The sequence below is a fragment of the Cebus imitator genome, unplaced genomic scaffold (genome assembly GCF_001604975.1).
Source record: "Cebus imitator isolate Cc_AM_T3 unplaced genomic scaffold, Cebus_imitator-1.0 Scaffold34, whole genome shotgun sequence".
Taxonomy (NCBI): domain Eukaryota; kingdom Metazoa; phylum Chordata; class Mammalia; order Primates; family Cebidae; genus Cebus; species Cebus imitator.
In genome coordinates, this window is record NW_016107349.1 from 4,997,919 (window position 1) to 5,025,408 (window position 27,490).

A 27,490-nucleotide genomic window follows, 5' to 3' on the forward strand; every position below is an offset into this window, starting at 1 on the left:
ATTTTTACTGTTCTGCCATGAATCTTACAAACAGATATCACTAGCTTCTGATTTTCTGACATGATATTTGACCTTCTGTTTAAAACTCGGTACCAGTAACCCCATGGGCTTTGCTGGAGAGGCATTTGTGGTGCTACTGGGGGATTCAGCTTCAGTTAACTAGCACGTATTGAGTCCTTTTTACAAAATACACTTGAAAACCGCAGAAAATGTGTGTGGGTTGGGAATAAGATCCCTACGACAGGCAAACAGCATTGAGGAAATGAGAATTTAGAAGAAACGAAAGAATAGAGTCTAAAAGTTGCTGAAAGTGCTCATGGGAATATGATTTATGACTTGAGACATAAAAGACCCAGAACAAAATACAGAATAAAGAACAGTGGCTCCCGACTGTCAGACCACAGAAAAGCGCCAGGCTGAGCAGAAGGATCCTCTAAAGAATTTATTAAAAAGAGCCTGACCAGAATTTCTGTGGAGGAAATTCTGACTCGACAGATCCAGAGCAGAGCTCTCTTGAGTGATTACAAGGTCTAGGCAAGTTTGGGGATTATTGGTTCTGAAGAGGTGTCATGTTTGCACTTGGAGTTTACCAAGTGATATGGTTTGACTGTGTCCCCACCCACTGTGTCTTGAATTGTTCCTCCTATAATTCTCACATGTTGTGGGAGGAACCTGGTGGTGGATAAATGAATCACGAGGGAGTTTTCCCCCCATACTGTTCCCATAGTAGTGAATAAGTCTCATGAGATCTGATTGCTTTATATGTGGAAACCCCTTTTGCTTGGCTCTCATTCTCTCTCTTGCTTGCTGCCATGTAAGACGGGCCTTTCACCTTTTGCCATGATGGTGAGGCCTCCTCAGCCACGTGGAACCGTGAGTCCATTAAACCTCTTTTTCTTTATAAGTTACCCAGTCTCAGGTATGTCTTTATTGACAGCATGTAAACGGACTAGTACACCAAGTTTTCTCAATAGTCAAGCTCTTCCTGCCCTCATTAATACTACCCTGGTTTGCCTAATATCTCCAGCAGAAGGGGCCCATGGAATGTCAGATACTTAATATAGAAGGAGGGGAGACTGAGGATTAGGACTTTATCTGATTCCTCTTACATTACAAAAAGGCAAAACTTCCTTTTTTTTTTTTTTGGGTACAGTACCTTTACATGCTTTTGGTCTCTATATCACTAGGAGTCTCTTTTTACTTGAAACTGGAGTCTGCTGGTGAAATTGTAAAGCAGGAGATATTTAGGATTTGTCTATGACCCCTCTCAATGCAGTTCATCTGTCAAAATATTCACTTGTTGTGGAATACCTGATTGGAAGGCAAAACATGGGCAGAGGACACAATACAGTAAGCTCAGTGAATTAGTTCAAAAAACAAAATGGAATGTTGTTGGCATTTGGAATTTCCTAGATTTAATAGTTGTTGTTTTTTAAGAATTAAGTATGATACTGGTGCCAGAATCTTTTTAGTTTTGGTGGCTTCTCAATCTCCTAATCCTGTCCATTCTTTTACTTTAGGTGAGTTGCCAATCACATCTTCTTGACTGCTCTCTTTCTTCTCAACTCTTTAGGTGTTCAAAATATTTCTACTCATTCCCAAATTAATTTTGGTTTCAATAGGATTTGATAAATTCACTTGGAATAAATGTTACAGGCTGCTTCTTTCAAAGATTGTTAAATCCCAGAATTTGGCATAAGTGGCAAGATCATAGTAGAGCTATTTTGGGGCCCTGTAGCTTTCCAACTTCCTCTCAAATTATACTCAAAGACAGCTATCTATTTTAGCTGTTATTGAAGACACTTCTGACTGGTGTAGTGTAGCCAAAAAAAACCATGTTGCTCTAACTTTTTTCTTCAATTTTCAGTTGTCCCTTTTACTAATGAGCTAGCTTAAACTGTATTGGTTTATTCAGTGCTTAAATCGCTCCAGTTGAAGCTATGGACTACATTATTAATATTTATCCTCCTTTAACCTCCTTCAAAATTGCCTTTTCAAGGATTTGAAATGATTCAATAGGCATTCAAATGGTAACTTAGGCACTTCCAAATTTTCTGAGAAAGCCCTAATGCTTTAATGTTCTTCAGAATTTGTGGTATGCAGAACCGGTCTCTCTTGTGAGTTTCATAGTATCCGCAACCTTACTGGAAACCAGAATAACTTATCTTGCAGATTTTCATCGCCTTTGGCTGCTGGTTCTATTTAGATCAAAAAAACAAAGAACAGAAGATTTAATTTGGTGTTAAGAAATTCAAAAGGGGCATTCGGTTTGAGATTACAGAGACAGTCAAGGTTTTTTGTTTTTTTCTTTTTTTTTTTTAATCTTCTTTGCCCTTATTCAATTACACACACACACAGACACACAGACATTCACACACTTTACAGTCAGGGAAGAATATAGTTAACATCTAACTGTGCCATGGACTGCAATTACTGTAAATATTAATAAGAGAATAAATTTATATCCTAGGTCTTCAAGTTTTGGAATCTCTCCAAGACAAAGTTAGCAACAGAACAATAGGTAATACTCTAAGGATGGCTAATTAGCCCCTGCTTTGGAATTTCAGTTCCCATAGGATGTCTCTAATGATTATTTTCCACTAGCGTTACCTGTGGAGGCTTGTATAACTTGAAGAGCTGAATGTGATGAAAATAGCTCCTTCCAGACTCTCTGACTTTATTATTATCAATGGATATTTTATAGAAGTAAAGAGCACTTTTTCCTAGCTCAAACTTGAGGGAATAGAACAAGGTGTTTTTAAATGCACACATATAGGATCTCTCCGAGACACACATAATTGGAGTTAGCAAATTTCACCAAGAAATGACCTGTAAAGAAGACTGATGACAGGCATACATTTTGCCCAGTATATACAATGGAATTTGCCTCTTCAGATCAGAACAGGACAAACTAGTTAACCAGAGACCCTATAATTTACAATTTACAGTAGTTGTATTTAATGAGGCCACTGAGAGATTGGAGAATGTGTACAGAAAGCAGAGAGGGTGAAAGTCATTCTATAATAGAAAACAGAGGTTTCCACATGTAATTTAGGAAGACAGAGAATGGTATAGTAGAAATTAGCATAACAGCCATGTCTATAGAAACATTCTTTATTCCTCAGCTTCCATTAAATCAAATACCAAGTGCCAATTACTGAAATACAATGGGCACAGTCAGGATCTGACAACCCTTAACCTTTCTGGGTTTTATAAACCATTTGTCCCTGGTCACATGATGCCTCCATCACATGAGGTGACTGTTATAACATAGACTTCAATGTCATGTGGAAAAGCCTAGCATCTTCTGAATGGTTCAATTATTTCAAGGTAATTCAAGACATCTTTATTGAGGCATCCAGTATTCAATGTGTGTTTAAATAGACTCTTAGGTCCTGAAAAGCATAACCTTAAGCAATGTACAGGTTGTCCTCTGTTTAGGAGAGAATGGGGCACACTTACTCATTCAGAACTGTTAAATTGAGGGCACACACTTAGGACAGTGTACACAATGAAGCCCAAGACTGTAAATATTTATTACACAATGGGGTTCAGAGAAACCTGCACTAAGGAACTAAAAATTAGACAAGCTGAGTCACCCAGAAACATCACTAACATTTCATGTTTTTGTTTTCTAGTTATCTCTGCCATATCATTAAACGTATAGTTATTTCAAATGACCCTTAAAATGTCTCACAGTCATATCAGGTTGTTCAGCAATTGCATTTGTATTTGATCAATTTGGAAACTGAGGCTCAGAATTAAAACTGGGTTACTGTGGATTTAGCCCTAAATTAATTACATTTCCTGGAGGTTTAAAGAAAAAATAAGATGGAGTAGTGAACAGGACAAGTTATCTCACCAGGTCATAAATCACCCTGATGTTTCCACTCTTGGGCTGTTTTACCAAATAGATTATTCTACATGGTGTCCTTAGAAACGGGAAGTATCAGACACATTGGACAGTGCTTCATAGAGACAGTTAGACAGGCCCTATTCAGGAGAGGGGTCTTACCATAGAGTGGACATTTTAAATGGCCAGACATAATCTGAGTTCTTTTCTAAACCACCTATTTACAAACACCCACATATGCCAGTAACAATTTTCCAATTGCTAGCATAAAGGTGAACCAAATCAGAATAAACTTCTCTATGTGTCTGGGAAGAGTTGCACCCATTATATGAAAAAAATATTTTAGTGGCCAGGGCTTTTGTAGATTTTATGATGGCTTTTAACTTTAGATGATAAAGAAGCAGCAGATATGCCACTGGTAGGAGTGAGTGGGGTGAGTTGGGAGGATTGGAAACAAGGAGTTTCACTACTTGATCCTAAAGAGACATTGAAGCTTAGATGCTTGCCCATAGGACTTAAAACCCTGGTAGCATTTTCTACACATACCACTGCCCTTCTGCACAAGCCTGGCAGACTCTTCTGGTGAGAATTATTTTCTCATTAAGACAGAGCTTCGTGACAATACTTAACTATCTTAAAAAAAATTATTTTAGGACCCTAAATAGATTTATGAAAACGAAAGTCTTAAAATATAATTGAATCAAGATTTGGCAACCCTCTACATATCCTTGAATTCCAGAAGAATCTTTCCATCCCTCCTGTGGTCTTAGGTCCAGGATCCACATTCTTTCATTTCATATGCGTGCTTATCTCCAATACAGCGTAGCTTCATTAAGCCCACCGAGTCTCATTTGAGCAGTTAAGTATGTAGTATTGTATCAATTGGTGCAATGAGAAAAGGGAAATGAGGGGAATTATGAAAGGGTTTATAAAATAAATACATTACAAAGCCTTCAGAGACCTGTAAGAACCTTAAGAGAATCAAATAGAAACAACATACCACATATGTTGGCACACCTTATCTGTGGGTTCCACATCTATGGATTCAATCAATCAAAGATCAAAGGATTCAGGGGATAAAATAGATGGTTTCATCTTCCTAATTCATACAGATTTTTTCTTGTCATTATTCCCTAAACAATACAGTGTAACAACCATTTGCAAGGCATTTACATTGTATTAGATATGCAGAAGGGTGTGCATAGGTTATACACTTGTGCCACACCATTTTATATAAGGGACTTGAATGTCCGTGGATTTTGGTATTGAAGGGGTGCCAATCCCCCAAGAATCCCAACAGGTATACACATGCATACATACACCAACATAAGTACACACATATAGTAATTTATTTAAGAATGAAAGTGGTACATAACTGAATTGTCTGGTGTTGGAAACAGATGCTCGTGCTGCAAAGAAAAACCAGCACTGAGACAAAGTCTCTCTCAGCAAACAGTTTTTACTTCCTGGACTGCAGGAAAGGTGTCCTTGACAGCCATCTTGACACGAGAGTACAAGGAACAAAGGAAAAGCAAACATAAGTGTATGTATTTGGGGTCATCCTTATTGCTGTGTCTGATCTCCTTTGGCTGGAGACAGACCTCGTAATCTAAACTAAAAATCGATTGGCTAACAACTTAAAACTTTTCTAAACAGGTAAGGGGCACAGGCTGCAGGCTGAGACATGCCTGTGAGCATGTCCAGCGCAGGTATCTTGGTTAAAGTACAAGGACATAGAATATATTATTGGCCTGTAAGGATGACATTTTTAACAGCTACATAGGATAGGGCTTAACAAAGAGTTATTAGCATGCTTATGACTTATTCTTTAACAAGAAAGGAAACTTTAAAGAGGAACTTTTCTACTTCCCACATCTGGATAAGTCTGCTTTTAAATCTGATGTGTGCAGAGACAGGAGCTCTATCTTTTCAGAGCCTCCCCCAGTACCTTCTGGAATTGCACTTAATTCAGGCAAAAAGTAAGCTACTGATGTTAATCCTGCCACAGTAAATTCTTCAAATTCATGTTCCTACATCTTAGTGTTGTTACTACGCACCAGTAGTCACTTGCATAAATATAATCACTTGAGAAGCATTAGAAAATTATTGAGAAGTTTCAAGCATATACAAAAGTATTTTAAAAAATTAAAATAAGCCCTACTCCCCCAATACGCTGTTACCATAATTCAGTCCTTCTAACCTTCAACTCACTTTCTAATCCCCCAAATATCTAAGATATTTTATAATTGTTTCCTCCAAAAAATATATCTAGGAGTACTTTCAAAAAGAAAAATTTAAAATATAATCACATACCATTATCACACCTAAATTTAGCATTAATTCTTTGACATCATCAACTAGTTTTAAAATTAACTTGACTGTATTATAAACCATTATTTTACAGCTCACTTGATTGAATAAAAATTAGAATAAAACTATGTATTCTAGTTGGTGGTTGACATCCCTATATGTTTTTAATAATTTTAAAAATATATATATTTTTAGTAGAGATGGGGTTTCACCATGTCGGCCAGGCTGGTCTCGAACTCCTGACCTCAGGTGATCCACCTGCATTGGCCTCCCAAAGTGCTGGGATTACAGGCTTGAGCTATGTGTATGGTGGCAGGTGCCTGTAATCTCAGCTACTCAGGAAGCTGAAGCAGAAGAATCATTCGAACACAGGAGGCAGAGGTTGCAGTGAGCCGAGATCATGCCACTGCACTCCAGCTTGGGCAACGAGAGCTAAATTCCATCTCATTAAAAAAAAAAAAAAAAAAAAAAAAGAATTTTTCTCTCTCTCTTCCCTTACCCCTTCTCTGGGTCTCACTCTCTTTCCAGCTTCCTGCCCGTTTACTATTAAGCTATTGCGGAAATTGGGTTGTTTTTCTTGTTTCCCACAATCTGGGTTTTGCTGATTATCTTCCCAAGATGTTATTATACATTGCTTTGTTTCCTGTGTTTCTGAAAGTAAATCTAGATGCTCCATTAGTTTCAAGTTTGAGATTTTGAAGGACAAAAGGCCTGCCATGTTTGGTGATTTTTTTTTTTTGGTGATGTTAGCAGTAACTAAAGATAATTGTCTAGATCATTATGTCAATAAGAGTTGCAAAATATGATGGTCTAATTCTAACCTCCCTTCTTGCTTTATTGGCTGGACTATTTCTTTTAAATAAAATTCCTTCATCCAACTGATTTGTCATTCTGGGGTTCAAAACATATGGGAAACGTAAGGTTAAATGTCTGATTTAAGATCTCTTTCCCTCTATTATCAATTTCTAAAATAATAAATTGGTGCCCTATCATCATTTTCAGATAACATCTAAGGTGTTATGTTTATGCTGTTTTGTACTTATCTTTTAAAAATTGGGATTAAAAAACAGATGTGGATGCAGCCATTTGTGCAGGAGGTCTTGTTTCCTTTTTTTGGTAAATGGTATTGAGACATGAATAATTTGGCACTAGGCCAGGCACAGTGGCTCACACCTGTAATCCTAGCACTCTGGCAGGCTGAGGCGGGCAGATTGACTGAGTTCAGGAATTTGAGACCAGTCTGACCAACATGGTGAAACCCCGTCTCCACTAAAAATACAAAAAAAATTAGCCAGACGTGGTGGCATGCCCCTGTAATCCCAGCTACTCGGGAGACTGAGGCAGGAGAATTGCTTGAACCAGGGAGGCAAGGTTGCAGTGAGATGAGACCATGCCACTGCGCTCCAGCCTGGGTGACAGAGCAAGACTCCTCAAAAAAAAAAAATAATAATAAAAATAAAAATAAAAATAAAAATAAATAATTTGGTACTGGTAATGCTAATTGCTGCTGGTTTTTAAAAACATTTCTCAAGAAAGAAAGTATGTAATGTAATTTTTTAAAGCTAAATACATCATGACTGAGACAGAATTTTTACTTAACCAACAAATTATTTATCTATATCTTACATTTTTACATTTTCAAAGTCCCAGACATAAGAATAATTATGTATTTACATTAGCTCATAATGCATATACATCAGTCTCAGAGTAGCACTATGATCACCAATATGATTACCAAAACCACAGTTCAATTGGTTACAAATAGTTATATACATGGTAAAGTCACTTGGAATGGATTCTGTCTTATGCCACCAACTCAAAAAGTAGGTAGGTGTGGGGTTTAACCTGGCTTGGACTTTTAGAAACTACTATTTTAGTTTTGTTTTTGTAATTATATAAAATATTTTTATGACTCTCAACTGAATGATGTAAAACTAGTTATCATCACAGGTTAAGTGTTATCATACTCTGTTCCTCTATACTACTTCCTGCCTTCATACAGAGAGCCATTAAACATGTACTGCTTATCCTCTCAGAGAGTATATTTAAACAGACATATTCTTGGAACTTACTTTCAGTCTACCAATTTAGAATATCCCAGAGTGGAACCAGATGTTTCTGATGCATATCTTTGATTACAAACCCTATATGCTCATCTTTAAATATCTGATTCATTCCTTGGTCTCAAGTATAACTTAAAAGACATTGACTTAAAAATCTATTTCTAGCCTTCAGTCTCTTGTAGGTAACAAATTACTGGAGATCCTAATCAGATAATATGATGCCATCCTATTTTATTATATTCAAAATGATATGATTTGTTAAGGACATCCATGTTAACAAATTTTTAGAGATCCTTAACTTTTTCCTTTTCCTTACATTCTATAATAATCTTCAAATTTCTTCAAAATTGTTCATCAGATTCAGTCTTCTTCTCTGTCCCATCTGTCATAGACTTTTCCCAGACAAAGATTTCTCTACTAGGGATTATTGACATTTTGGACTGGTTACATTTTTGTTGTGAAGGACTTTCTTGTATATTGCGGAAGGTTTAGCAGCACTACTGGCCTCTATCTAGATGCTGGTATCAACTTCCCAGTTGTGACAAGCAAACATGTCTCCAGACATTGCCTGACATTCCCTTCGTATAGGTGAGAGTGACCTCCCTCTGTTGAGAACCACAGGTCTGGTGTAAATATTCACCATGTTGCTGTTAGACTTCTGCAAACGCTCATGCCTGATTCTGCTTTTAATATCAAATCTTCCACATTTCATTTAAAGTTACCCATTATATTGCAAAGTATATTCTTGTTACTCTCATACTTGGTTTTCTATAGGAAATCCACAAGTTTTATATAAGGCTATAAACTGTTCTTCCCTGGGAATGTTTTATATTGTCATATTTTGTCTCTTACCTTTCCATCCCATTCTACATAGTTTCATTCTCTACTGTAGTGACAGCTGATTTATTCCACTTGTTTAAATCTTCAATTTTTTTTGTCTTTTATTTTTCTATAGACATGATTCTCCTTTTGCTTTATGTCACCTCTTTTCTTAAGATGGAAAGTCCCTAATCACTCTTCAAGGCAGTTCTCAAAAGTTGAATAGTGAGGAGAGCTTTTCCTGACACCCCACATCTCAAACAACACACTCAACATCTTGCATTGTAATTCTTTTTTTAGACTGTATCCCTCTCATTTTTCAGGCAGCTCCTGGAAGAGAGCTGGATTTACTCCAGTGCCTGTCACAATGCACAAAGGAGTTATCCCCCTGTATCTTCACTCACACCCTTTCCTAGTGTATCTTACGTCCATAGCCATGGAGAAAGCACTTGAGCAATGGAAGTATTTCTTTGAGGTTACTGGACTTAAAACGTAATTGACTGAATGTGATCAAAAGTACAACTTATGAAAAAAAGACCCACTTCTTTAAGGGTTACTCTTAACTTTAAAATGCATTTTATTACTGCTGGAATTTGAAATAAAAGTTAGTAGTCCTTAACATAAGAAAATGGTACCCATGACATTTCTAGAACTGACTGCAGAGGGCTCCTGCGGTGCCAGAAAAGGTCTGTTCCTCCTGACAGCACAGCTTCTGATCTGTAACTCTGAGCCTCATTACTCACCTGAGCCTTTCAGGGATGGCTGCTGTCTATTGGCCCATGCACGCCTTTGCAAAAATTCAGGAGAGAACCAGAGTAATATTGAGACCTTGGCTCTGCTAGCCTGTCTGCAGAGAAAGCTGCACTTTATCTGAGGGAAATTAGTGACCAGAAAGGCATAGAGAAATGGAGGAAAATAAACTGTATTTGAGTCTTTTGTTAAGCTTCATGTGGAAAAGTAACAACTGCAAAACTTATGGAGAAAAATATTAAAGAAATAGAGATTGACAATTTGTAAGAGGTATCTCTTGTTATCAAAGTGTATTCTTAATTTGAGCCTTTGCTCTTCTTGGTATAATAAGTTACATAAACTTCTTACATTCTAGATTAAATAGAAAGAAAAGAAAAGAGAAATGAATGTTCACTAAATATATACTATATATCAATCAGGCAGCTGTTTGATTTTTCATATATGAATTTGTAATAAAGCTGAAAAGTATGTAGTATTTTTGTTTTATCCCATTCCAAAGCTGTGGCTTTGTAAGGTCAAGAATGTGCTTATGGACACAAAACTAGTAGGTCTTGATGTATGATTCAAACATGAGTTCTTCTGACTCAAAGTTCATGTAAGTTGCAGTTATCTCTTACATTATACTTATCGTTTTTTAGACTTGAGTAATCGTTTATTTCTACCATTTGTTTACTACATAGGACTGAGTTTACTATGTCATATAAGTAGATACTCAATTTTAAGAAGTCCTTTTCAATTGGTTGACATTGTTCTTCAGACCTGGCTGGGGTGGGCAAAACAGGTGAAAAGTTCTAGTACTTGCTACCAATTTGGGAATTATGAGGATTGAGAAACAACTGTTCAAATGCAATTATTCTAGAAATTGTTAAATTTAGAGTAGAATGTGTTAATTGGAAATTGAGTGGTTTTTGGATTACAATATATTTGAATTTTTTGCTCACTGAAGGAAGCAGAGAGGCATTTACCTGAAGGGCAGGATCCAATCCCTACAAATCCTTTCTTTGTCCTGCAGGTAAGACTAGGCAATGCACAGCTTATATAGTAGAAGAGCTGAGGATCTAAAATCAATCTTGGAGAGAAAATCCTGGCATTGGGGTTTGAGAATGTGAATTTAATCAGCCTATAGGGAGAATTTTTTTCTTGTATGTATAAAGAGATAGGTAGATACAATGAAATGGGAACATGGGAGAAAATGTAAGATGGAGGAGGCTAAGTACCAATATTTTTATTAATTTTAATTCTTTCTAAAGCTTGATGAAAACCTTATGTATTAGTCCATTCTCATGCTACTAATAAAGGCATACTCAAAATGGAGTAATTTATAAAGGGAAGAGGCTTAATGGACTCACAGTTACATGACTGAGGAGGCCTCACAATCATAGTGGAAGATGAAGGAAAAGCAGAGACATGTCTTACATGGTGGCAGGCAAGGAGGCATGTGCAGGGGAACTCCCCTTTATAAAACCATTAGATCTCATGAAACTTATTCACTATCACAAGAACAGAATGGGAAAAAACTCACCCCCATGATTCAATTGCGTCCCACCAGGTCCCTCCTATAACATTTGCAAATTATTACAATTCAAGGTGAGATTTGGGTGGGGACACAGAGCCAAACCATATCACCATAGTATCACTAAGAGCTACCTAGTGTGATGTGAAGTTTTTAGATTTGGCTCCCTCCCCACCTCCACTGCTCTGTCATTAATGTACATTGGTAGAATGCAAAGGAATATTTCCCCTATTTAAAAAGTTATTACTTCATGTAGTTGTCTATCCCAAATTATTTTACCATCATTGGCTATCTTCCCCAAATCCATTTCATGATACGTATATGGATTCACACAAAAATGTCTGTGCATATAATTATCTTCTTTTTGTAAAAGCAGAAATGGAAAGCTGCAGACATAGCCTCAGAAACAAATTGACCTTAACAGAATTATATAGCTTTCAAGGAGAAAAGTCAAGTCCCTTTCCATTTGAACACTGCTATTTCATACAACTGAAAATTTGTATTTCTGTTTGATGTGACTCTTCCTTCCTGATATACTAACATAGACAGATATCTCTAAGAAACTGGAGTTCCCTAGGACTCTGGTTCTTGAGTTATTTACCAAGAATATCAGTTACTTGCTGAGTTATATTGGTGAACAAAGAAAATTAAGAAATAATATCACATCTTCTGATCGTTGGTGGGAGTAATGTTCTAGGGCACAATTCTCCCTTGTTTCATTCAGAATTTAATTTTGTTGAAAGTTACATTGAATCATAATGAATGCTACAAAAGCATGATTTAACATGAGCTTTGGGGTAGCATTTTAAATATAGAGTAGATAATTAACTATAAGTATACAATTTACAAATACATCTATTGATGACTTTAAACTACAAGTAGATATATCAATCTTTTGCTTGCAGTAGCTATTACATCATAAAAGTATTTTCAGTCATTTGCAGATATTTTAAAACTTTCATTATAGTTAAATAATGTACTTGAGACAAAATTTTTCTTCCTTTAAAATGACAGGAAAGGACATTTAAGCTTTTGATAAATGTTACTTTATGATACTTGGAAACTAAAACTGACTGGGGATATAAAATGCTTATAAAATTCAAACAGAAAGTTTCTTCCAGTAACTGGCACTCTTTCCCAGTGTGGAAAGGCCCTAAGTTTTAATGATATCAACAGACAGAACACAATTATCTGTGAAGAAAATGTTTAAATAATGGCTCTGCCTTTTACATGCCAAAAGGCACTATAATAAAAAATTCTCACAGTGTGTGTGTTTGTGTGCGTGATTTGAGTTGCTTATTGTCATTGCATTTTCAGCACTTGAGAATAAGCATTTAGCCTGGTTTTTCTTTGTGGGCACAGCTCCTTACTTGTGCCAGCTCATAGTTTATGTTCAGTAAACATGTGCCATTTGATTAACTGGTTATCAACTTGGCAGTTACTACAGTGTATGATGCCATTCAGCACCACTCAAAAACTCACATGAATGGAGAAGGAGTTGACATAGTAGTGACAATGCACAGGCATTACATACCTAAAGAAATCGACCTCTAAATCTCTACCCCAATTTGGCTGTATCAAACTTTTTGTTTGTTTTTTAAACTTAAGGGTAGATATTGATTTATTGAGTTTATAACATGCAAACAGATTCTGAGTGAAGTGTAGAAAATATGTCATTTCACTTAAATCTGACAAAAACCTTGTATGGAAAGTATAATATCCCCAGTTTTATAGGTAAAGACACTTATATTCAAAGGGGCTAAGCAATTTGTTCAAGGTCAAAATTGCTTAATTCAGGGGAAAAAATGACAGCAAGAGAAAATTATGGTAGCATGGCCAGCCCACAGTTCCCTTTACACTCCATCAATTTCACCTCTTTATGTTAGTATAACATTTTCAGGATGATTCTGAAATGAGAGGTCAAAAGAAGAGGAGTCAATAATAAAGCAACCTGAGATCTTTAAATTCACTCTTACTTCTAGTGATTGCTGACTCTAACCATAATCTTATTCAACTTGTGGGTTTAACTTCTTGGGTTCCATGGTACACCTTCCTCCTAGATTCCTGATCACATTTTTCTGTTATGTCACCTGAGGCCCTTCAGACTAGGAAGACTACGTCCAATCCCATGGCCTTCACCAATTGCCGTGACATGGATTCATTGTTACTACTTTGTGTAATGTTCTGCTGTGGTTCTTAACATTGAGCATTGCACCAACTACAAGGACTTTATTAGTTTGGTGCAAAAGTATTGTGGTTTTTGCAATGAAAAGTAATGGCAAAACTGCAATTATTTATGTTACAAACTTTACAATGCAAGAGAAAGACTTAAAGTCTTTTTCCCTAAAATAAGCAAACAACAACAAGACACCCTGGCTAACACTGAAATTGAACGTTGGTTTTATAGCCATATCTGGGGGATTTTTATTCTTGTTCTTAGTTGTATGTTCGCTTTGAGTACTTCTTGCTCCCTGTCTGTGTTTCTTCTCTCCCTAACATTTCGTATGTAACTATCCTGTTTTACTCCAATCTTTAGCTCTCTTCTTTCCATGTGACTTCTCCCTTTTTTGTGCTAATCACAACAATTTAAATTATTCAATTCTAGCAATAAAACCCAGAATATCAGGAGACTACTTGATAAAATCATTTTGTCCTTAGAAAGAATTTTTCTGAGCTAAACTCTGAAGTATTTATAGCAAGTCTTACTACTAAGAATAGGAGAGAGGTGGTGATAGTAATCTAATAAACAACAAACATTTATTCAGTGACTTACTGTGTGCCTGGCACCCTGCTATGTATTTTATATGCATTCTTGTTTTTTAATTTGTGTAACTTCCAGACAGATACTACTTCTGTTCCAAAACTGTGGAAACTAATTGAAAAAAAAAAAACTGGTTCATTGTCTAAAATCATCCAGTTGAGTCAGGATTCAAACCTATGCTTGTCTAAATCTGAACACAGAGCTATTAGCCACTAAAAGTGACCTCCTGCCTCTTAGTATTCCTCTCTATACTAGTGCTTTTCTTTCTTTTACTGGAAGAAAATAAGGCTGTGTATTTCTAGTAACACGTCCAAGACCGCACAACTAGTATGTAATAGGGCCGGGATATCATTTTGGTTGTCTGCATCGTTTCATAACAGTGGGTAAAAATATCCTGGAATTGATAACACATAAAGATATCATTGTCTTTATAAATTTGGGAGACATTGTTATAAAACATTGTACATTCCCAGAGAATGTCTATCTTTGGTTCAAAGAAACAACTTTTATCACTCCCGAGAGCCATTTTACTCCACAGGCAACCTGAGTTGTCTTAGTGAAGCAGCAGAACCTGCCATTCCCATGCTTGTCACCCGGTATGAGTGTCTTTTGCAGTCTAGCTGAGCACTCAAGTCAGAACCCTGCCAGACATGTTAATAGGCAAAGCTTCTTTTGGGGAAGCCAATAGGAGATGTGTGAAAGATTGCAGAGCCTCAGCCTCACATTGCTCTAAATTGTCTGTCACAGTGAGTCAGTCTCATCTGCCAGAAACAGAAGATAGAAGACCTAAGAAGAGAAGACAGAGTTTCACCCTATAAATATGATATGGCAGATACACATCTTTAAAGACCTATGCTTGTTGTATTTGTGTGTGTGTGTGTGTGTGTGTGTGTGTGTGTGTGTGTGTGTGTGTGTTTGTATGTGCGTGGGTGGTATCCCAACGACCTCCAGGAAACATTTTGTCCTGGAATATAGATTATTTTAAAAATACATATAATTTTCTCCAGAGATCTTAGCAAGTGGCCACTGAGTAAAAATCTGGGGAAATGCATAGTGTTTGATTCTTTCAAGGAACAAAAAGATTTCACAATTTCACACTGAAATTGAAAGGCAGAGGTCCTGGTATTATATTTGTTTATTTAAAAAAAACTTAATCACAACTTCACTCATTTTATCTTCTCATGATACTAAAGTAAGACATGATAAGGTTTAATGAATCAATGAGGATCTTAAATTTAGAAAAGGGCTGATGTGGCCCTTTAGAAATAAGATGTTTTAAGATTTTGGACAGAACACTTAATCTCTTTGAACCTCAGTTTTTCTATCTTTAGAAATGAAAAAGGAAACACTGTTTTGTCCTGAGTTTAAGGAATTGTCCACTTTAAAGCAAGCTATGATTTTTGTTTAAAATCACCAGCTCAAAATTAGGCATATCTTCACTACTCTAGTCCTTAAAGCTACGAACATGGGTCCCAGTAATACCTGGCACTCCCCTTGCCTCCATTTCCTCATCTATAAGATGAAAATATTGGTAGCAATTATCACATAGGATTGTTGTGAAGATCAAGTAAATTAATATGCATAAAGTTCTTAGAACAGTTTGTGAAAAAACACTTAAGTGCTTCTTAAATAAGTATGAGTACAGTCATAGTACCATGTCCATAGATTCAACCAACCACGTATCAAATATATTCAAGAAAAGAAATTGATGGTTGTGTCTGAATATGTAGAAACATTTTTTCATCATTATTTTATAAACAATACAGCATAACAAATATATACATAGCACTCAAATTGTATTAGGTATTATGAGTAATGTAAAAATGACAACACAAGAGGAGGTACATAGGTAATATGCAAATACTATATACCATTTTATATCAGGGACTTGAGCATCTATGGATTTTTGTACCCACGAGCAGATCTGGAACCAACTTCCCATGGACACCAAGGGATAACTAGGGATAACTATATTTTTCTAATTTCTGGAGAAAGACACATGTTTCATGAAGCTGGGCAGAAGTTCTCAGAAGCTTTCATGTAACATGGACCAAAATGTTCTCCAATACCAGCTCACTTGACTCATTCTAGTTACTTTCCTGATGCTTGGTACCTGCAGGTGCTTGAGTTTATGGTGTCTTCCTAAACTATTGTACTCCTCCAAAGACATTGCATTTTAACTGAAGGAGATGTGCCAATATGGCTCACATAAGGAAAACTAGGCTCTTGTGTTGTTATAGCTAGTTTCTAGATATGGTGGGCTTCCCTGTCCATAACTTGGCACCTCATGGGCTGACAATCACATAGGTCATACTCACACCTATCTTGGCTTCCATTCTGCACAGGGAGTATAGATCATTAGCCCCCAACTACATACTTATCAAGGTGGTAGGGAGAATACAGGTGGGAAATGGTGAAGCAATAAAACACTAACAGAAAAACTATGAGTTGTTGTTACATAGAACTTCCATTCTGATAGACTCCTAGAAAAATCATGATGGCAACTCCTTTATAGCACTTACCAGGTAGACAACTCCATTCTGTGATTTTCATTCATTGATCTTACAACTCCATGAGGTAGATATTATAATTATCCCAATTTTTCAAATGAAGAAAGTGAATCAGAAATCTTAGGATAATGTGCCAAAGTCACACTGCTGATCATCCTGATAAGCCAGGATTCAAGTCCAGAAATTCTGGTGCATGTGCACATGCAAATGTGTGCACACAAACACACAAACACACACACACACACAAGAGATAAAATGGCTAAGTTGGCGATTGCTGTCACCAACTTGACTGGAACCCAGATATCCTTCTTATTGACTGTGTGCCTTGTGCAGGATACCTAATCTCTCTTGAGTCTCAGTCTCTCCCTCTGTAGTGATTAAAAACAAAAAACTCTCTGACTTCTATGATTAAAGTAAGAATTACGATGATGTACATACAATACACAGTAAATGCTCAAATGATTTTTTGCTATGACAACAAGAAAAATAAAAGTATTAATAAACATATTAGCTATGATGTAAGTTATGTGTTTAAAGCAATACTCAGCTCTTAACTAGCTATCAATATATACTAATTTCACTCCCCATTCAAAGTGACATACTGAATATCACCATGACAGAGATGTTTCTAATCAAGATTATAGAATAACCTGAAGAAAACAGACCAATCATCCCAAGGGGAGACAAACAGATGAGAATGCAAGAAAGGAATCACTTCTTCAGAGAGAATTTTTCCAGGGTGTGATATAAAATAAAGGAGCTAGCTATTCATGTTTTGCAGATGCAAACAAATTTTTCAGAATGAAGCAATATCGGAGTCAATACCTCTTATCTCTCAAGGGGTTTGCATTCTTTTTCAAATTGTTACATTCTGTTCAATTACTTTCTTTTCTTTCCAGGGTTGAGAAAAATCTATTAAGATTTCACAGGGTTTGGAATGCCAAGGCTGAAAACGGAAACCAAGCCAAGATAGCTGTCAAACCTCAAAGTGAGTCTTTGCGATCCAATTAATAGCACAGTTGTTCCTCCATTCTGTTGGAATCAATTTATAACTAATTACATTATACTCTAAAGTCCTCTAGGAAATGGTCTTCATTGGTTAAATGCATTTTGGTTCTCACTGCCCAGTTCTGTTCTTGGTGCCTGTCACAATGCCTTTTTCAAAGTAGGTGTCAATAAATCATATTTATATTCACCATGTGGAAAAGAGAGCCAAATACTGCTCTTTTTGGATAGAGTGGAAGATAAGTCCATCAGAACTTAACTAAACAAAACACTAAATTTTGAAATATGTTAAACTATATTAAAATTAAAAATACATTAATGTATATTGTGTATTTTTTGACAATGCATCTTCTACTAGCGATTGACATTTATAAATTAGAGATGCTGACAAAAGGAGGTGCTGAATTGTTCAGACAATGCATAAACATAATGTCTTGAAATTAGTATGTAATTTTCTACCATCTGCCTGGAAGGTGGAGTGGAAGCAGGTAGTAATTTTTTGTGATGGAAACCTACTTTAAATGACCTGTTAGCATTTGGAGGCTTTATTCACTGAGGGTAGGATGTTGGAGGTCATTTTAGAGTTTTGCCAATCAGGTACCCACACAGCTTTGCCAGATTCAGGATTTCAGATCAATTGACGAAATATTAGTTAAGAGTCCCTTAGCTACACAACTGAATATTGAAATTCAGTAATTGAGTCCGGCAGTAGTTGCATTCTCGATTTGAATTGCTGTTATTTATGTGCCTTCTTGAGATAGGTAATTTGCTCCTTGATTCTCAGCCTTTCTTTCATTTTCTATTTTATGAAATTAAGTTTATATATTTATCTCTCAGCATACTATTGGCTGCCTTTCATTTGATTTGATATCTCATTATCATTTGGTCCTTACCTATTTCCTAATTTCCATTATGAGTTCTTGTTGCTCTATTTATAATTTAGAAACATATATCTTAATTTCCAAACGTGAATTTTTCAATCATCTTTTTGTTTCTTATTTTACCTTAACACTGTGATCAGAGAACATACTTTGTATAATTTCAGCTCTGGTGAAATTCATCAAAACATGCTCAGGTCCAAGAATATAGTCAATTTTGTAAATGTTCTATTCGTATTTGGAAAGAATATGTAATCCCTCTTTCTTTGGGGTCTGTATATGGCAAACATATTTATGATAATCAGGTAAAATTCATTACTTCTATCATTGAACTCTTTTTTATCCTTAGTGATTTTTGCCTGCTCATTCTATCAATAACTGAAAGATCTCCCACAGTGATTGTGTATTTGGCTTTTTTCTGTTATTTAATTTAGATTTGTCAATTTTTGCTTTAATCATTTTGAGGTTGTTATAGCTACACAAATTTAAAATTACTAGGTGTTCTGGGTAGTTTGGATTTTTATGATCATGAAGTTTTATTCACAAACCTTAATAATGCTTTCTTTAGAAATAACATTATAAACTACTTTAATATTAATATAGCCATACTTTTTTGTTAGTGTGTACATGGTATATATATTTTTATTTACTTTCAATTTTTAATAATTAATATTTTAAATATGTTTCTTAAAGGGTATGTTAAACTTTTTTGTCAATTCGGTTTCATGTCTGACAATCTTTAAAATACTTTAAGGTATATATAAATCATATATATATATATATATATATATAATTTTTTCAATTGTTTCTACCTGTTCTATGTGCTTTTTCTTCCTTGTTCATATTCTCTAGAATTAATTGTATGGTAATGAAAATGATAAAAATGATGATGACTCGATTCCCCACGTATATTAAATTGATAGTTTTAATTTCATGTGCCATTAGTTTAAATGTTACGCTAGTGATTACAGGGCATCCTTGTCTTTTCCAAAATAAAGACTACTTGCTCCTTTTACTTTCTTTCCTAACAGTAAAAGCCTTGTAGATCCTATAACTTTGTGCTCGATTTCACTTTGAATTTAATACTCCATATTTTGCAAACTTCACATTTTCTTATATAGCAATATTTCTTTAAAATTTTAAACCTGTTTAGCTTTTTCTATTGCCACTTATTGTCTCCTGTATCTCTCGACTTTCTATCTGGGATCATATTTATTCTTCCTAGAGCACCTCCTTAATAATTATTTCAGCGTGAGTCTGCTGATTTCCAATCCTTCTGGTTTTTACAGTGTGAAATATCCCCATTTTACCTTTATTCTGAAATTATATTTATGCTGGATATGGATGAATACATTGTTACTTCTTTCCTTCACTTTCAGGATATCTCATTTTTTCTAGTTTGCACCAATTCTATCTGGACGTCAGCTGACAGTCTAACTGCTCTTTGAACACATTGTTTTTTTTGTTTTGCTTTGTTTTTTTCCTGGATGTTTTCAATACTTTCCTCTTTGGCTTTCATTTTTAGCAGTTTTACTAGATATGTCAAGTGTAGTTTTCTTTCATTTATACCACTGGGTTTCATAGGCCTTCTTGAATCCGAAGGCGAATCTTTCCTAGTTCTCAGTGAGTATCACTTCAGACATTGTGATGCTCTTTTCTTTCTTCCCTTTACTTCTGAACATGAGCTATGCACATCGAACCTTCTCACATGTCCTCTTTTTTTATGCACTCTCATGTCTTTCCCTTCATTTAAAATCTCCGTGTTCATTTGGCAAAATTTTTGTATGATCTATTTCTTTTCTTTTTATCTATGTTAAATCTACTTTAAAACATATCTTAATACATAATAAAAAAAGTATTAAGGAATATGTAATAAAACGTATTAAGGAGTCTTAATACATAATACTCTAAGAATCTTAATACATAATAAGATGTATTAAGGTTTCTAGAGTTAGCAGATAAAAGTAGAAAATTCCGGGCCGGGCGCGGTGGCTCAAGCCTGTAGTCCCAGCACTTTGGGAGGCCGAGGCGGGTGGATCACGAGGTCAGGAGATCGAGACCATCCTGGTCAACATGGTGAAACCCCGTCTCTACTAAAAATACAAAAAACATTAGCTGGGCATGCTGGCGCGTGCCTGTAATCCCAGCTACTCAGGAGGCTGAGGCAGGAGAATTGCCTGAACCCAGGAGGCGGAGTTTGCGGTGAGCCGAGATCGCGCCATTGCACTCCAGCCTGGAAAAAAGGAACAAAACCCGTTAAAAAAAAAAAAAAAAAAAAAAGTAGAAAATTCCAAGTTAAAATTTAATTTTAGATAATATATACATTTTGATATAAATATGTTCAAAATATTGCATAGGGAATTTTTTTTAGCTCAAGCATATCCCAAGTAATACATGGGTCATTCTAAAATAATAAGTTGGTGATTATCTGAAAATCAAATTTTACTTGGTGTTCTAAATTTTGTCTAGTAACACTACATATAGCTGTTCTTAATTTTTTATTGCTTTATTTTTAATTTCCAGAATTTACATTCATTTCTTTTCTATGTTCATTAGCTTTCAGCCAAAATATTAAACTTGTTGCCTATATCCTTAATCGTATTTTTGTTTTATTTGGACTCCCTCATACTTTCTCCTTTCCCTTGGTTCTCACCCAAGTTAGTTCTTTCAATACCTTCTTATTCATTTTTTGTCACTTCAAAATTTTATTTTATTCTTATTGATAAAAAATCTGTCAACTTTGGTTTTTGACATATCACTCTCATAAACATATAAAAAGTAAAATTGTACTAAAACAAATTGGTTGAAATAAATATTTCTATGACAATGCAAACTATATTACTTCAGACTGTCTTGACTTGAAAACGTAATGTGTGAAAAATACATAAAAAGTAAAATTGTACTAAAACAAATTTTTTGAAATAAACATTTCCATGACAATGCAAACTACACCATTTCAGACTGTCTTGATTTAAAAACTGTTAATGTGTGGAAAATATTAAAAAATAAATACCTATGAATTGACCACCATGTTTATGATAGAACAATTCCTAACACTATTGAAGCTCTTGTGTCTACTTCCTGGATAATATCATCCTCCTTTTCACCACAGAGATACTTGTTTATCTCTAATTTTGCCAAGTATGTATACTAAATAATTTGTTTAGGCTTGTTTTTGAAATATTCTATAAATTAAATTATGGAACATCTTCTGTGGCTGTTTTTTACTCAACTGAATCATGATATTCCTCCACATCAATGTTTATGACTGTCACTGTTGTATAATATTTGTCTATCAATCTATCTACCCATGTACCTATTTACCATATGTATGATAACTTATGATGCATACGGTAGTCACCATTTATCTATGGGGATACATTCCAAGGCCTCTCAGTGGATGATGAAACCACAGATAGCACCAAACCCTATGTATGCTATGTGTTTTTTTCCCATACATACATGCCCATAATTAAGTTTACTGTATAAATTAAATATGTTACAAAATTAACAGCAATGCCTAATAATAAAATAGAACTAGTATAACAATATGCCAGCATCACTACTCTTGTACTCTGAAGCCATTATTAAATCAAATGTTACTCATACATGAGTACTATAATACCATGACAGTTGATCTGATGACCGACATGGTTACTAAGTTATTAATGAGTGGGGAACGTCAACAGCGTAGGTAAACTAGACTAAGAGGTGATTCATATTCTTAGTCAGAATGGAAAAGAATGGCATGATAATTTATCACACTACTTAGAAAAGTGCACAATTTAAAACTTATCAATTGTTTATTTCCGGAGTTTTTCATTTAATACTTTTGAACAATGATTGACTGTGTGTGCCTGAAACCATGAATAGTGAAGCCTTTGATAATTTAAAATATATAATATATGCACACATACATATATATGTGCATGTATACAACATACATATATATGTATATGTGTATATATATTATATAAGTTATCAATTCTCCATTTGGCAAGTTGATGGACATTTGAGACTATTTGAGACTATTTCCAGTGTTTTATTCTTATACATTATTTTTATAAATATCCTCATAGTTGCCTCTGGAAACACATGTTAGACTTTCTCTAGAATATACACCTAGAAGTGGAGTTGCTAAGTTTAGGTGAGAGCTCTTCCTATTCTAATTACTGACAAATGCTGCTTTACCCTCCCTTGAATATCTTGAGAGAGCATGAGTTCTGTTCTTGCTTAATTTATGGAACAGACTTTACATCTATGTCTAGGTTATCTCAAAAAGAAATAGAAGAGGAGAAGAGGATGATAGTGCTTCTCAGCCCACTCAGAATGTCACTTCTGGTCACAGCTTGGATAACCCATGACTGACATATTAAGGAAAGGCTACTGGCTCAGTTGAAGATGAATGTGAAGTTAGTCTCTGCTGACTCTAGACTGGAGTCTCAAACTGCAGCTTGGTTGATGTGACAGAATTTATGATGGAGTCTACACTACCTGTGAAACATAAATTCAGAAAGAAGATTTATTTGAAAGTAGGAAGACTAAATTAGAAATAGCCTGGCTTTCATCCTCTGGCCCTTTGTTTGTTGCTAAGCTTCAAAGATTACAAACACCTTGGTCTCAGGTATTATGGCCCCAGTGATGTCTAGTCATTCTCTATACTCTGTTAGCTGCATAATGGCCTCCATGCTGCTCTCCTCTACAGTTTCAGACATAGTATCCACCTCCGCGCCAGACACAGCACTGTGGGCTTTGGGGTTCTTTAATAAAGAGCAAATCCTGCTGGATCTCTATCTTTCAGGACATTGGATTAGTGTTTGTGTGGTAGATCTGGCTGTGTGGTTTACTGAGAAAAATCCAGTACTTCTGGGTCTTGTCTTTGTAAAAGCTGGGGCAACATTTTATGCAGTGCGATAAACATTGAGGTTTGTTTTTTTAGCAATGATTCAATTCAGTCTAAGTTCTTGCTTTCAGAATCTGGGACCATTGCTTTTGTAGTAGGATAGGCTTGAGGTTCAACAATGAGATCTTACAATCATAGAATCTAGAACCAATGTGTATGTATTGAATATTGAAGTTTATATAGAAGGAGCAAGTTCTGCTCAGGCTCTTAAACTGAAGACCCTGAGGTAGTTATCATTGGTTTCTCCTCAAATTTGAGATAACTTAGGCACTTTTTCAAGGGACTGAGCTTGGCATTTTTGTTAGGAGGAGCTGTGTTCTCTGCCCACTAGGCTGCTCTGGACTTCCCTTTTTCACTGTTAATAATTCCACGGTGGGCTATCAAATAACAGAAGCAGTGTGTTGGAGTTGACTTTTCCTCCCTGTCTCATGATAATGGGAATGTCTTTTCGTGGAAGCTCTTTCCCACTGTGATTACACTGGAGGATTGATATGGTTTAAGTGTGTTCCCACTCAAATCTCAGCTTGAATTGTAGCTCTCACAATTCCCACATGTTGTGGGAGGGACCCAGTGAGAGGTAATTGAATCACGGAGGCGGGTCTTACCCCATACTGTTCTCATGGTAGCAAATAAGTCTCACAAATTCTGGTAGTTTTAAAAAGGAAACCGCTTTCACTTGGCCCTCATACTCTCTTGCCGTCACCATGTTAAGACGTCTCCTTCACCTTCGACCATGATCGTGAGGCCTCCCCCAACCACATGGAACTGTGAATCCATTAAACCTCTTTTTTCTTTATAAATAACCCAGTCTTGGGTAGGTCTTTATCAGCAGTGTGAAAACAGACTAATAAAGAAACTCTCTGGCTTCCATCCCATTCACTTATATAGCCTTCACTTTGCAAGGTTGATATGAGGGAGTCCCACTTCTGGTTCTCTAGCTGTTTCTGCAACATGCTTGCAGGGAGTCTCAGCTCCTGCAATGACCACATGCATCTTGTGTTCTGGGGAGAGAGTGGCAGCTTTTGCTACTAAGCTGGAACTACCCAGTGAAGACAGGGACATGCTTGCTCCACTTGCTATAACCATGTTAAGGCTTTCTAAGGACATAGCCAAAGTGTCCCCATGCCCCTACTGGCTCCTTTTGCTCCTCTGTCTGTGGAGGCTGCCTTGTTGGTGCTGGGTTTATCTGTCTAGAGTATGCAGACTTGGTTGCTGGCATGTCCAAAGTGCCTGCTGTGGTGGCAGCCATGCTGCTGCCCCCTTGTGAAGCAATGTTGTGACTCAGAGAGAGAATGTGTTTACATGTATAGGAATGTTGATTTTCTTCCCCACCAGTGTAACCAGAAGAGGGGGCGCTAAAAAGAAACCATTGGAAGACCCCTGCTATTTACCTGACCTTGACAACCTTCTCTATGAGCCTCCATGGCCTCTGGACATTTCTTGTCTTCTGCCCCAAACACAGGTATGCTCATTGTTCCCCCAAACACAGGTATGCTCATAGTTCCCCCAGCTGGGATGGTTTATACTACTGGAAGCTTCCAACAATGGTGTTAGGAAGTAAACAACTTATTCCCTGTAAATTCAAATGCCTTTTCTTGTGTCTGAAGGAGGATAAACGTGAGGGTAAAAAGAAGCAGCCAGTGGCAAGGTTTAGAGAGGGTGCTTGTTTATGATCATGAAAGGAGAGCTGCACAAGCTTTCAAGGAAGCATTCAGATTAGCTTTAAAGTCTTTGTAGGCCTTTGACTTCTTCCCTGGGTGACATGGTCATACCTGGCATACTCTTCACAGCTTTCAGCTACTTCAACCAAAAAGATGATGTCAGATAGTGCAAAGTTAGGGACTGGTAGATGTGATGCTACGGTCATCATCTGAACATGATTGTATGGCACTGGTTACCAACCACTCAATCTTTTGTGTGACTATCTAAGAGACTATCTAAGTTTCTGGACCCTGGCAACAAAAATATGAAAGCCATTCCAAACAAGTTACTCACAAAGCCTGACACCCCTGCTGACACATTGCCTTTCTGCTTCTTGATCCAGTAGCTGCTCTTCTCTTTCCGGAGTCTTCATCTTGGCCTAAATAAGAACATCACCTTCCTGCTCAAAAGCAGTATCACTCACCCCACTGAGGGTTGGCCCTGTTGGGTTTTCTTAATTACTATTATTTAAATTAAATATTGGATGCTGAAAAGTTATGGAGATAATTCAAGACTCTGTATGTTATAACAGCTCAAAGGTGATTAAACTTTGCTTCCAACAAATGGTCAGGCTAAGTCAGCCTCAGTCCTTGCAAATGTTATTCTGCCTCTTCTTTCACTTACCCTTACTTCTATGATGCATTCCTTCATGATTTCACCTCAAAGTAGAGATTATTTATTAAGTTCCTTCCACCATTAGTGGGCCCTGGATACCAATGCTTTTGCCTGCCTTTCCCTGTGAGACTTCCAATGCAACTTCTCAGCTTTTCACCTTTCAGGCAACTTTTCCAGGGTAAGCAAGTGCCACCAGAGGAAGACAAACCGTTGTCTCTCACCGTCCAAACTTCTTCTCTTCAATCTTTGCCTTCGAAGTCACTACCACCTTGATTTCCTTTATTGGTGGCAAGCATTTCTTTATCTTAGAAAAATTAGGTAATTTAATCATCCAGTTAATACGTGGGAGAACTAATGTTAGAAGTAAGATGTGCCTGAGTCCACAGCCCATGTTCTTTACCATCACACTACAGTACCTAAGGAGTAAGGTGTAGGCATTGGAAAAATGTATACAGGTATAGTCAAGACAAAGCTGTAGGCCTACAGATTTCCATAAAGCACTATCTTAAAAACAACTTTTCTAAAGAGCAAACTCTACCCCTTAGCACAGTTTAAGTTGAGAAAATGTCAGTGGTTATCTTTGTAGAGTGACTATTCTAGATCTGTAGTTTATCTATGGATGATGGAGAACAAACTGCTATTGCTAAGATTGCTAAGGATTCCACACAGATGGCTTAAATTCAACTTGAACACCAACCTTCTCTTCAGTATTAAAAAGGTGTTCAGGACAACAGTGACAAAAGTGACTGGTACAAAGCTAGGAAGCATCATGAATAATAATCACACTCAAATCCTTGTCATTTTCAAGACATTGGAGAAATGGATATGGAAAAGAGCTAACAAAATATTAAGACAAATTGAACTAGTTAATAATGTAGGTGAACCAAATGAAGAGTCAAGCAACAAAAGTCATTTCTAATGCCCTGCTGGGTTTACATAAACAAAAGAATATTATCATGCGGAAAAACTGGGTCTAGAAGTAATGTGCATTTTTATTAGATAGATGATTGAATTCATGCAAATTGAAATCCTTCTCAGACATACATAGAAATATTGATAATTGAGTATTTGCCAAAAAGAAAAGCATTAAATCAACAGTGGAAACTGATAATCGATGTCTGAATTTTTTCCTAAACAATGAAGATTAAACAAGAAAACGTTTAAAGTAGAACAAGGAAAGAAGACTTGGCATCAGCGCTTAAGTTTCTCTCAAAGCCATGCTGCTCTGAGAACCAGCCTCACAGCTCTACATGGTTTTAAATACTTATTTAAAAAAATTACAAAGCACAATGTCTTAAATTTTCAGTTAAATATAAACTGAATGAATGTAAAATTGTACCAAAACAAGATTCCTCTATAAAAAACAGAATCCTTCCTTTCTGTGCTGCTGTGGAAGAATAGTAACAGAAAAAAAAAATCAAAAGAATTTGCAAAGTGAAACCATCAGTAAAGCATTTTTCATACATTTGTTGTGTTATTTACTTGGCATTTTAAACATTTTCTCTTGGTGTGACATATTCATTTTGCACATATGGGTTATTTTATTATTAACACATAATGAAATAGGCAACTTCATGCATAAGCATGTGAAAATTAATCTAGCCTTTCAAATAAATCTATGCTTGTGCTACAAATTCTTCTCCCACTTTGTAATTCCCATGCCTGCACTTCATGTTAAGTTTTGTCCTATATTTTTACAGACTCAAATAAAAGTAAATATTACTCTATTTCTCCCCAAGGTAGAAAAATCTATTTTATCTGTTGGGCTATTCTTAGGCAAAAGTGTATTCATTTATTTGCAATTATTTT

At 36.1% G+C, this 27,490-nt stretch overlaps 1 long non-coding RNA gene across 1 annotated transcript; it reads right to left on the minus strand.

Annotated features, from left to right (window-relative positions):
* Positions 1–663: 663 nt before the first annotated feature.
* Positions 664–21,105, minus strand: LOC119470558. Its single transcript, XR_005199472.1, has 3 exons — positions 21,092–21,105; positions 5,618–5,628; positions 664–756 (listed from the first exon to the last, which is right to left on the minus strand). It is a non-coding gene; the product is annotated as an uncharacterized LOC119470558 (long non-coding RNA).
* Positions 21,106–27,490: the final 6,385 nt, after the last annotated feature.